The sequence below is a fragment of the Lolium perenne genome, chromosome 3, assembly GCF_019359855.2.
Source record: "Lolium perenne isolate Kyuss_39 chromosome 3, Kyuss_2.0, whole genome shotgun sequence".
In the NCBI taxonomy this organism is placed as follows: Eukaryota; Viridiplantae; Streptophyta; class Magnoliopsida; order Poales; family Poaceae; genus Lolium; species Lolium perenne.
The window spans coordinates 242,926,553-242,935,923 of NC_067246.2; positions in this window are offsets into that span (position 1 = coordinate 242,926,553).

Sequence of the window (9,371 nt, forward strand, 5' to 3'; positions counted from 1 at the left end):
GTGTCACCATACTGACACACTAGTGTTCCCTTGGTGATTTCCTTCTGGCTATTCATCAGTTTGCTTGCACCAAATGGCTTAGTAGCCAGATGATGATACAAACAGGGTTCTACCCTCCTGTGCTTCTGTGATGCATGGGCATGCTTATTGATGAGCAAAACATGATTTTGCTCAGGATGATTTGTGTATACCTCACTCCAGCTCCTAGATTAGTTGTTGCTGTAAAGGGTTTGCTTCTGGATGGTTTGTTGGCTTGCCCTGCTCCTCCTGGCTAGCTTGTACTTGATCTACTCCATGGTGACTTGATCAACAGTGAGCAGTTCTTCGTGGAACTGTTTCTGGATGGTTTGCTGGTTATGTGTTCTTCTTGTTCTTGCTATGCTTACCCTTTGGAGATCCTGTCGATGGATTTCTAGGGTTTGCTGGTGAAAAGCTTTTATACTGTTCCACTCCTTGCTCCTTCTATCGACAGCAAGGCATGTGCTGGGTTCTCCTCCCCTGGCTAGGTGTGTGTGGAGAGCATGCAGCTCTCCTTGTGAGCTGCTTGTGCATGCTCCCAGGTTGGGACTTGGGCTTTGGCTTGGCTCCTCGGCAGGGTTGGTATTATACACCAATTAACCTTTATTTTCACTAATCTGCCAAGTGTCTTTGCCACTTGGCCTAATTTTTTCCATTTCCTTGTGTTGTTTTTGTTTACAGGGATCAAAGAAGATGATCAAGATGATCTTCATCTCTTTGATGATCAAGAATTCATGAAGAAATCTAGCTAGTAGTTTAGTTATGTGAACACCTTTGTAATTTTCATTTTCCCTTTTCATTTCTTGTAATTTCTGTAAAGTGTTGTAATATTCATAATTCATTTGGAATATTGTAATTGACAATGTAAATTATGTGATAATCAATAAATCTCAAGTTTCTCTAATGAGCTTTAAATATATGTGATATTCTTTTATATGTTTGCTTATCTATTTGTTTTAATGAATTTGAATTATGATATATCAATTAATGTTTGAATTCTGAAATTCAAACATAACTTATTTGAATTCAATCATGCAACTTAAATTGAGATGCAATGTTCCCCTCTCTTCTCGAAAACCCTAGTTGAGTTCATTGAGGTCCAAGTCTATCACACTCTCGAAACCCTAACCCTATAAGGTGTCGTCGCCCCTTCGATGCAGTTTTCTTTTAAAAGCGCGAAATTCCCCCAGATTGTACGATGCAATGCACATCCCTTTCTAAATTCTACCCCTCGATCGTCGCTAAATCTGAGATATTACAGAGAGGAAGTTTAAGGAAGAAGATAAAATCAAGCACTAGGCGGTGCCCATAAGGTTGTGAATACCAAATCTACAACATTGTATCTTTTAAGCTGTGGTTCCACCATCTTTGATGAGAATGTTTTAACCCCTACCTCTAGTGCCCCAAATCTTGTTGGTGTCCAAGATCTGTGTGTATCTTGGTGTATGAGATCATCTAGTGCTCTCTCGAGAACAAGAAACTATATCCCCATTCGATAATAGCGAAAGAAAACTTGGGTGGCTTCGACCCTTGTTTTTTTCTCTCAAGCTGAGAATTTTCCACTAAAAGGATTGGTGTTCATGTGTGTTGATTTACTATTGGTGCAAATGTTCTGAGAACTCCTCAACTAAGAGAGCTTCTCTCCAAAGGCAAGAAACTCTCTATGATCAGGAGGGTCATGAAGTGCCTTGTTTATTTCACATATGTTTAATGGATATGTTTCCTTTCGAGACCAACAACAATCCCATAGTTAGTACATTACCGGTGTTGAAGTTTACCTTGATCCACCTATTATTTTAGATCACGTTAAAGTGTGTGCAATTAAGAGTTAATTGGTGTATCCAGTTTTCGCATGTGCTAGGTGCCACGAATATCCATCAACATGATTGAGCATTCCAAGGGCGCGTTTGGTTGCCTGCACCGATTTCCTACATGACTGCGCCAGCGAGATGGTCTCACCTGCGCGTCGCGAACGGGCCATGGGCCATGAAAGCCGGATCTTTTGGTAGCCCGTGTGGCCTTTTGCGCGTCGGAGAAGGAACCCAGGCCCCTGATGACCCACAAGTATAGGGGATCGCAGCAGTCTTCGCGGGTAGTATAACCCAATTTATTGATTCGACACAAGGGGAGACAAAGAATACTTGAAAGCCTTAACAGCGGAGTTGTCAATTCAGCTGCACCTGGAAACATACTTGCTCGCAAGAGTTTATCAGTAGTAACAGTTTTATAACAGTAGCAGTAGTAAAATAACAGCAGCAGAGTAACAAAGACAGCAGTAGTGATTATAGTAAACAGCAGGATTAAAATACTGTAGGCACGGGGACGGATAACGGGCGTTGCATGGATGAGAGAAACTCATGTAACAATCAAGCAGGGCATTTGCAGATAATAATAAAACGGTGTCCAAGTACAAAGCAATCAATAGGCATGTGTTCCAATTATAGTCGTACGTGCTCGCAATGAGAAACTTGCACAACATCTTTTTTCCTACCAGCCGGTGGCAGCCGGGCCTCAAGGGAATCTACTGGATTTTAAGGTACTCCTTTTAATAGAGTACCGGAGCAAAGCATTAACACTCCGTGAACACATGTGATCCTCACATCACTACCATCCCCTCCGGTTGTCCCGATCTCTGTCACTTCGGGGCCTTTGGTTCCGGACAGCGACATGTGTATACAACTTGCAGGTAAGATCATAAAACAATGAATATCATGATGAAACAATAACATGTTCAGATCTGAGATCATGGCACTCGGGCCCTAGTGACAAGCATTAAGCATAACAAGTTGCAACAATATCATCAAAGTACCAATTACGGACACTAGGCACTATGCCCTAACAATCTTATACTATTACATGACCAATCTCATCCAATCCCTACCATCCCCTTCAGCCTACAACGGGGGAATTACTCACACATGGATGGAGGAAACATTGTTGGTCGATGGAGAGGCGTCGGTGGTGATGATGGCGATGATCTCCTCCAATTCCCCGTCCCGGCGGAGTGCCAGAACGGAGACTTCTGGCTCCCGAGACGGAGTTTCGCGATGTGGCGGCATTCTGGAGGGTTTCTGGCGACTTCGACTTCTTGGTCGCTATTTTTAGATCGAAACCCCTTAAGTAGTCCAGAGGAGGGCGTCGGAAGCCGGTCAAGGGGGCCACACGCTAGGGCCGCGCGCCCCCCTTCTAGGCCGCGCCGCCCTATGGTGTGGGGCCCTCGGGCCTCCACCTGGCTTGCCCTTCTGGCTCCGTGAGTCTTCTGGAAAAATAAGACCTTTCGCATAAATTCTGAGGATTTTCCTGAAAGTTGGATTTCTGCACAAAAACGAGACACCAGAATAGTTCTGCTGAAAACAGCGTTAGTCCGCGTTAGTTGCATCCAAAATACACAAATTAGAGGCAAAACAATAGCAAAAGTGTTCGTGAAAGTAGATACGTTTTGGACGTATCAACTCCCCCCAAGCTTAGCTTATTGCTTGTCCTCAAGCAATTCAGTTAACAACTGAGCGATAAAAGAACTTTCACGAACACATTTGTTCATATGATGTAAATATTCTCATGCTATGACTAACACTTACGCAGTTCATAATAAGATACATGCAAATAAGATCATCTAATAGCTATGTCAATCATGGAAAGGTACCAACAATTAATAATAAGCATCATGAATCATGTCTATAAGAAGGACTGCAATGTTCATAAAAGAGTATGATAGAGTGGTATCTTGCTTGCCCATATTTGATCAGCAAAACATAAATGCTCAGGCACCTCTGAAGTTCATAGAAAAACTAGAAATAGTGATTGTCAAAGATAAAAGCATCAAAGTTATACCGCAATCAATCATATTTTGAGACAATCATATTATACTAAGAATGACAGTTGTGCTCTCAAGAAAGTGCTCAAAGAAAGGATGGAGACACAACATAAAAGTAAAAGATTGACCCTTCACAGAGGGAAGCAGGGATTAACATGCGCTAGAGCTTTTCATTTTTAAAACAGGAGTAAAATTATTTTGAGAGGTGTTTGTTGTTGTCAACGAATGGTAATGGGTTCACCAACTACCTCGTCAACCGGACTTTCAAGAACGGCTCCCATGAAGGACGTCATCTCTACCAGCAAGGTAGATCATCCCTCTTCTCTTTTGTTTACACACGTATTTTAGTTTTATTATGGGTGACACTCCCCCCAACCTTTGCTTACACAAGCCATGGCTAACCGAATCCTCAGGTGCCTTCCATCAATCACATACCATGGAAGAGTGTCTATTTGCAAAATTAAGTTGCTTACTGATGAATCAGAGCAAAACATGTGAAGAGAATTATTAATGAAGTTTGATTAATCGGGGCTGGGAACCCCATTGCCAGCTCTTTTTGCAAAATTATTGGATAAGCGGATGTGCCACTAGTCCGTATGAAAGTCCGTCAAGAGTAAATGACAAGGTTGAAAGTTAAACACCACATACTTCCTCATGAGCTATGAAACATTAACACAAATTGAGAAGCATTTTGAAGGTTTTAAAGGTAGCGCATGAGAATTTACTTGGAATGGTTTGAAATGCCATGCATAGGTATTTATGGTGGATACTTTGGAACAACTTGGTTTTCAGGGGTTCGGAAGCACGAGCAGCGTTCCCGCTCAGTACAAGTGAAGGCTAGCAAAAGACTAGGGAGCGACAAATCAGGAGAGGAGTAACTGTCATAATCATGCTTGCGGCAAAATAAATTAACGGAGGCATAAAAGTGTACAAGAACTCTGAAACAATGTAAATCATAGAGGCTTAATTGACTTTTGTTTAGTCATATGCATGCGTGAGCATGTGCCAAGTTAATTCAAATGAATTATTCAGAGGAGGATACCACAATATCATACCTACTTATGAATAAAACAATGCAAGCAAACATCCATGACATGCTACTCATATTAATAAATTGGAGCTAAACATGAGAGATCATGAACTACTAGACTTTCTTAAATGACACATACCTCACATGAACCAACTAAGCATGCTCACATGGATGAGTATATGTACAAAAATGAAAACAAATAGAGTTCATACCAGCCTCTCACCACAATCCAATTGTCGTAGATCGTCATTATTGCCTTTCACTTGTGTAGCTTGGATAATATGAAATGAAAACCACGCTCCAGCCACCGAAGACCATTGAACTCATAATGAACTTTACAAACCAAAGAAGAACAGAAAATATTTTTGGTGTTTTCGAATTGGAGACAAGAACAAAGGAGAACAAACAAACAAAGCAAAATCTTTTTGGGTTTTCTTATAGCAAGCTAGCAATAGCAAATAAAGCGAAACAAATGCAAGAAACCAAAGCAAACAAATGATGAAGAGAAACAACAGAAATATTTTTGGTCTTTTTGTGTTTTGGGAAAGAAACAAAGCAAAAACAAGAAACGTCAAACTAGAAAAGTCACATAAACACAAAGCAGCAGAAATTCGTCAAACTTGACAGCAGTACAGTACTCGATTTTTAAGAAATTCTTCCACTGCTCAAATCGAAAAGTGTTCCACTAATGAAAGTTAGATAATAGCCTGGGGAACATGCACAAAAATTGTCTTCGCAAAATATCGTTCTAGCTATTTTTGAGAATTTTTTCGGTAATCAGTCCATAATCTGTTTTCAGGCAGCACTTCCCCAAATATCATCTTCCTCTCATTAGAAAACCACTCAAAGAAACTAAACAAGTATATACAAGTATCCAGCAACCATAATATGCAAAGAATGAGTGATGCCGGTATACCTCCCCCCAAGCTTAGGCTTTTGGCCTAAGTGGAGTTCAATCCCAGCGAGGGTCGCTGTTCCGCGCCGGTGGATCACGCATGGCATAGTCATAGTGAGGTCCCTGTGCAGAAGAGAAGCGTGGACGTTCCATATGTCCAAAATGTTGATGTGAGGAACTTGCTGCATCGGATGACGAGTCGAGGTGTTCCTCGGCCTCCGTGTTGTCTCTTGCATGATGGCCTTCTCCCTCTATATACGCACTCAGCGCACCTTCCGTGACTGACCAATCCTCCTTGGAATCAAGGTTAAATAGAACAGGCGCAGGTAATCTTAATAGTTTTTCAGTTTTCTTAGTTATTCTCCAAGCTTTCTTATAAAATGTCATCTTGTAGAACAGGTTACCCAAATTAGATGAATTGGAAACAAATTCATGTTTAATCATAGAGACTATGTCAAGTTTTTCTATGGAAAGTTGAATATCAAGATGATGAGGTTCTACACCATGCAAGGCTAGTAAACGAGAGGCGATGAGACCTCCACAAATTCCTCCTTTCTCACGGTTAGTAGCAAGTCTGTAGGCTATCAATGCACCCAGATTATAAGCCCTATTGCCTTGCAGTGCAGCAGCTAGAAAAGCTAAATCCTGAATAGATAATTTACTACCATTCTTCCTAGCAAGAACGCATTTAGTAATGAAATAAGCAAAGTAGCGGATAGCTGGGAGTTGAATGCTACTGATTTTACCACCATCCTCTGAGAAACTCCTTCCATGACAAATCATCTCGAAGAGGTTTAAGAGCTCTCGCGGCGATCCCCTTGTCTTCTCGCATGATCCCCATTGCGGTACTCTAATTTGTAGGATAACGTTGCATAGAAAACAAAAAATTTCCTACCGCGAACACGCAATCCAAGCCAAGATGCAATCTAGAAGACGGTAGCAACGAGGGGATTATCGAGTCTCACCCTTGAAGAGATTCCAAAGCCTACAAGATGAGGCTCTTGTTGCTGCGGTAGACGTTCACTTGCCGCTTGCAAAAGCGCGTAGAAGATCTTGATCACGGCGCCACGAACGGGCAGCACCTCCGTACTCGGTCACACATTCGGTTGTTGATGAAGACGACGTCCACCTCCTGTTCCAGCGGGCAGCAGAAGTAGTAGCTCCTCTTGAATCCGACAGCACGACGGCGTGGTGTCGGTGGTGGTGGAGAAATCCGGCGGAGCTTCGCTAAGCGTGCGGGATGTGGTGGAGGAGAGAGAGCCGCTAGGGTTTGGGAGAGGGGGGCGCCGGCCACTAGGGGTGCGGCCACCTTGGTGGTTGTTGGGGTGGCCGGCCCCCTCCCCTTGGCCCTCATTATATAGGTGGAACACCCAAGAGTTGGTCTACAAGTCTTCGAATAAGACCCCAAACCAAAACCTTCCATAACACATGAAACCTACCCAAGCTAGGACTCCCACTAGAGGTGGGATTCCCACCCTTCCTTGGGAGGGGGTGGCCGGCCCCCCTTGGGGAGTCCACTTGGGACTCCTCCCCCTTTAGGGTTGGCCGGCCATGGAGGTGGAGTCCCTCCGGGACTCCGCCTTCCTTAGTGGTTTCTTCCAGACTTTTCTAGAACCTTCTAGAACCTTCCATAGAACCTTCCGGATCATTTTAAATCTTATAAAATGACTTCCTATATATGAATCTTATTCTCCGGACTATTCTGGGACTCCTCGTGATGTCCGGGATCTCATCCGGGACTCCGAACAAATATTCGAACTCCATTCCATATTCAAGTTCTACCATTTCAACATCCAACTTTAAGTGTGTCACCCTACGGTTCATGAACTATGCGGACATGGTTGAGTACTCACTCCGACCAATAACCAATAGCGGGATCTGGAGATCCATAATGGCTCCCACATATTCAACGATGACTTTAGTGATCGAATGAACCATTCACATACGATACCAATTCCCTTTGTCACGCGATATTTTACTTGTCCGAGGTTTGATCATCGGTATCACTCTATACCTTGTTCAACCTCGTCTCCTGACAAGTACTCTTTACTCGTACCGTGGTATGTGGTCTCTTATGAACTTATTCATATGCTTGCAAGACATTAGACGACATTCCACCGAGAGGGCCCAGAGTATATCTATCCATCATCGGGATGGACAAATCCCACTGTTGATCCATATGCCTCAACTCATACTTTCCGTATACTTAATCCCACCTTTATAACCACCCATTTACGCAGTGGCGTTTGGTGTAATCAAAGTACCTTTCCGGTATAAGTGATTTACATGATCTCATGGTCATAAGGATTAGGTAACTATGTATCGAAAGCTTATAGCAAATAACTTAATGACGAGATCTTATGCTACGCTTAATTGGGTGTGTCCATTACATCATTCATACAATGATATAACCTTGTTATTAATAACATCCAATGTTTATGATTATGAAACTAATCATCCATTAATCAACAACCTAGTTAAGAGGCATACTAGGGACTCTTTGTTGTCTACATATCACACATGTACTAATGTTTCGGTTAATACAATTATAGCATCATATATAAACATTTATCATAAACATAAAGATATATAATAACCACTTTTATTATTGCCTCTTGGGCATATCTCCTTCAGTCTCCCACTTGCACTAGAGTCAATAATCTAGATTACATTGTAATATACCTAACACCCATGGCATTCTGGTGTTGGTCATGCTTTGCCCTAGGGAGAGCTTTAGTCAACGGATCTGCTACATTCAGATCAGTGTGTACTTTGCAAATCTTTACTTCTCCATCTTCGATGTACTCGCGAATCGAGTGGTAACGCAGCTTGATATGCTTCAGCCTCTTGTGTGACCTTGGCTCTTGTGCATTGGTGATGGCACCCATGTTATCACAGTAAATGATTAATGGGTCCGATGCACTAGGAACCACACCGAGCTCTACAATGAACCTCTTCATCCATACCGCTTCTGATGAAGCCTCTGAAGCCGCTATGTACTCTGATTCTGTTGAAGACTTCGCCACCGTGCACTGCTTCGAGCTTGCCCAGCTTACTGCAGCACCATTCAATATAAACACGTACCCAGACTGTGACTTAGAGTCATCAGGATCAGTGTTCCAACTTGCATCGGTGTAACCGTTTACAATGAGCTCTTGGTCACCTCCATAACAAAGAAACATATCCTTAGTTCTTTTCAAGTACTTCAGGATATTCTTGACCGCTGTCCAGTGCTCCATTCCTGGATCACTTTGATATCTGCTAGTCAAACTAACAGCATGTGCTATATCCGGTCTAGTACATAGCATGGCATACATGATAGATCCTACTGCCGAGGCATAGGGGATATTACTCATCCTTTCTCTTTCTTCTGCCGTAGCCGGTCCTTGAGTCTTACTCAAGACTTTTCCTGGTAACATAGGTAAGAACCCTTTCTTACTTTCGTCCATTCTAAACTTCTTTAGAATCTTGTCCAGGTATGTACTCTGTGATAGCCCTATTAGGCGTCTTGATCTATCTCTATAAATCTTGATGCCTAATATATACGATGCTTCACCAAGGTCTTTCATTGAAAAACTATTATTCAAATAACCTTTTACACTGCTTAATAGTTC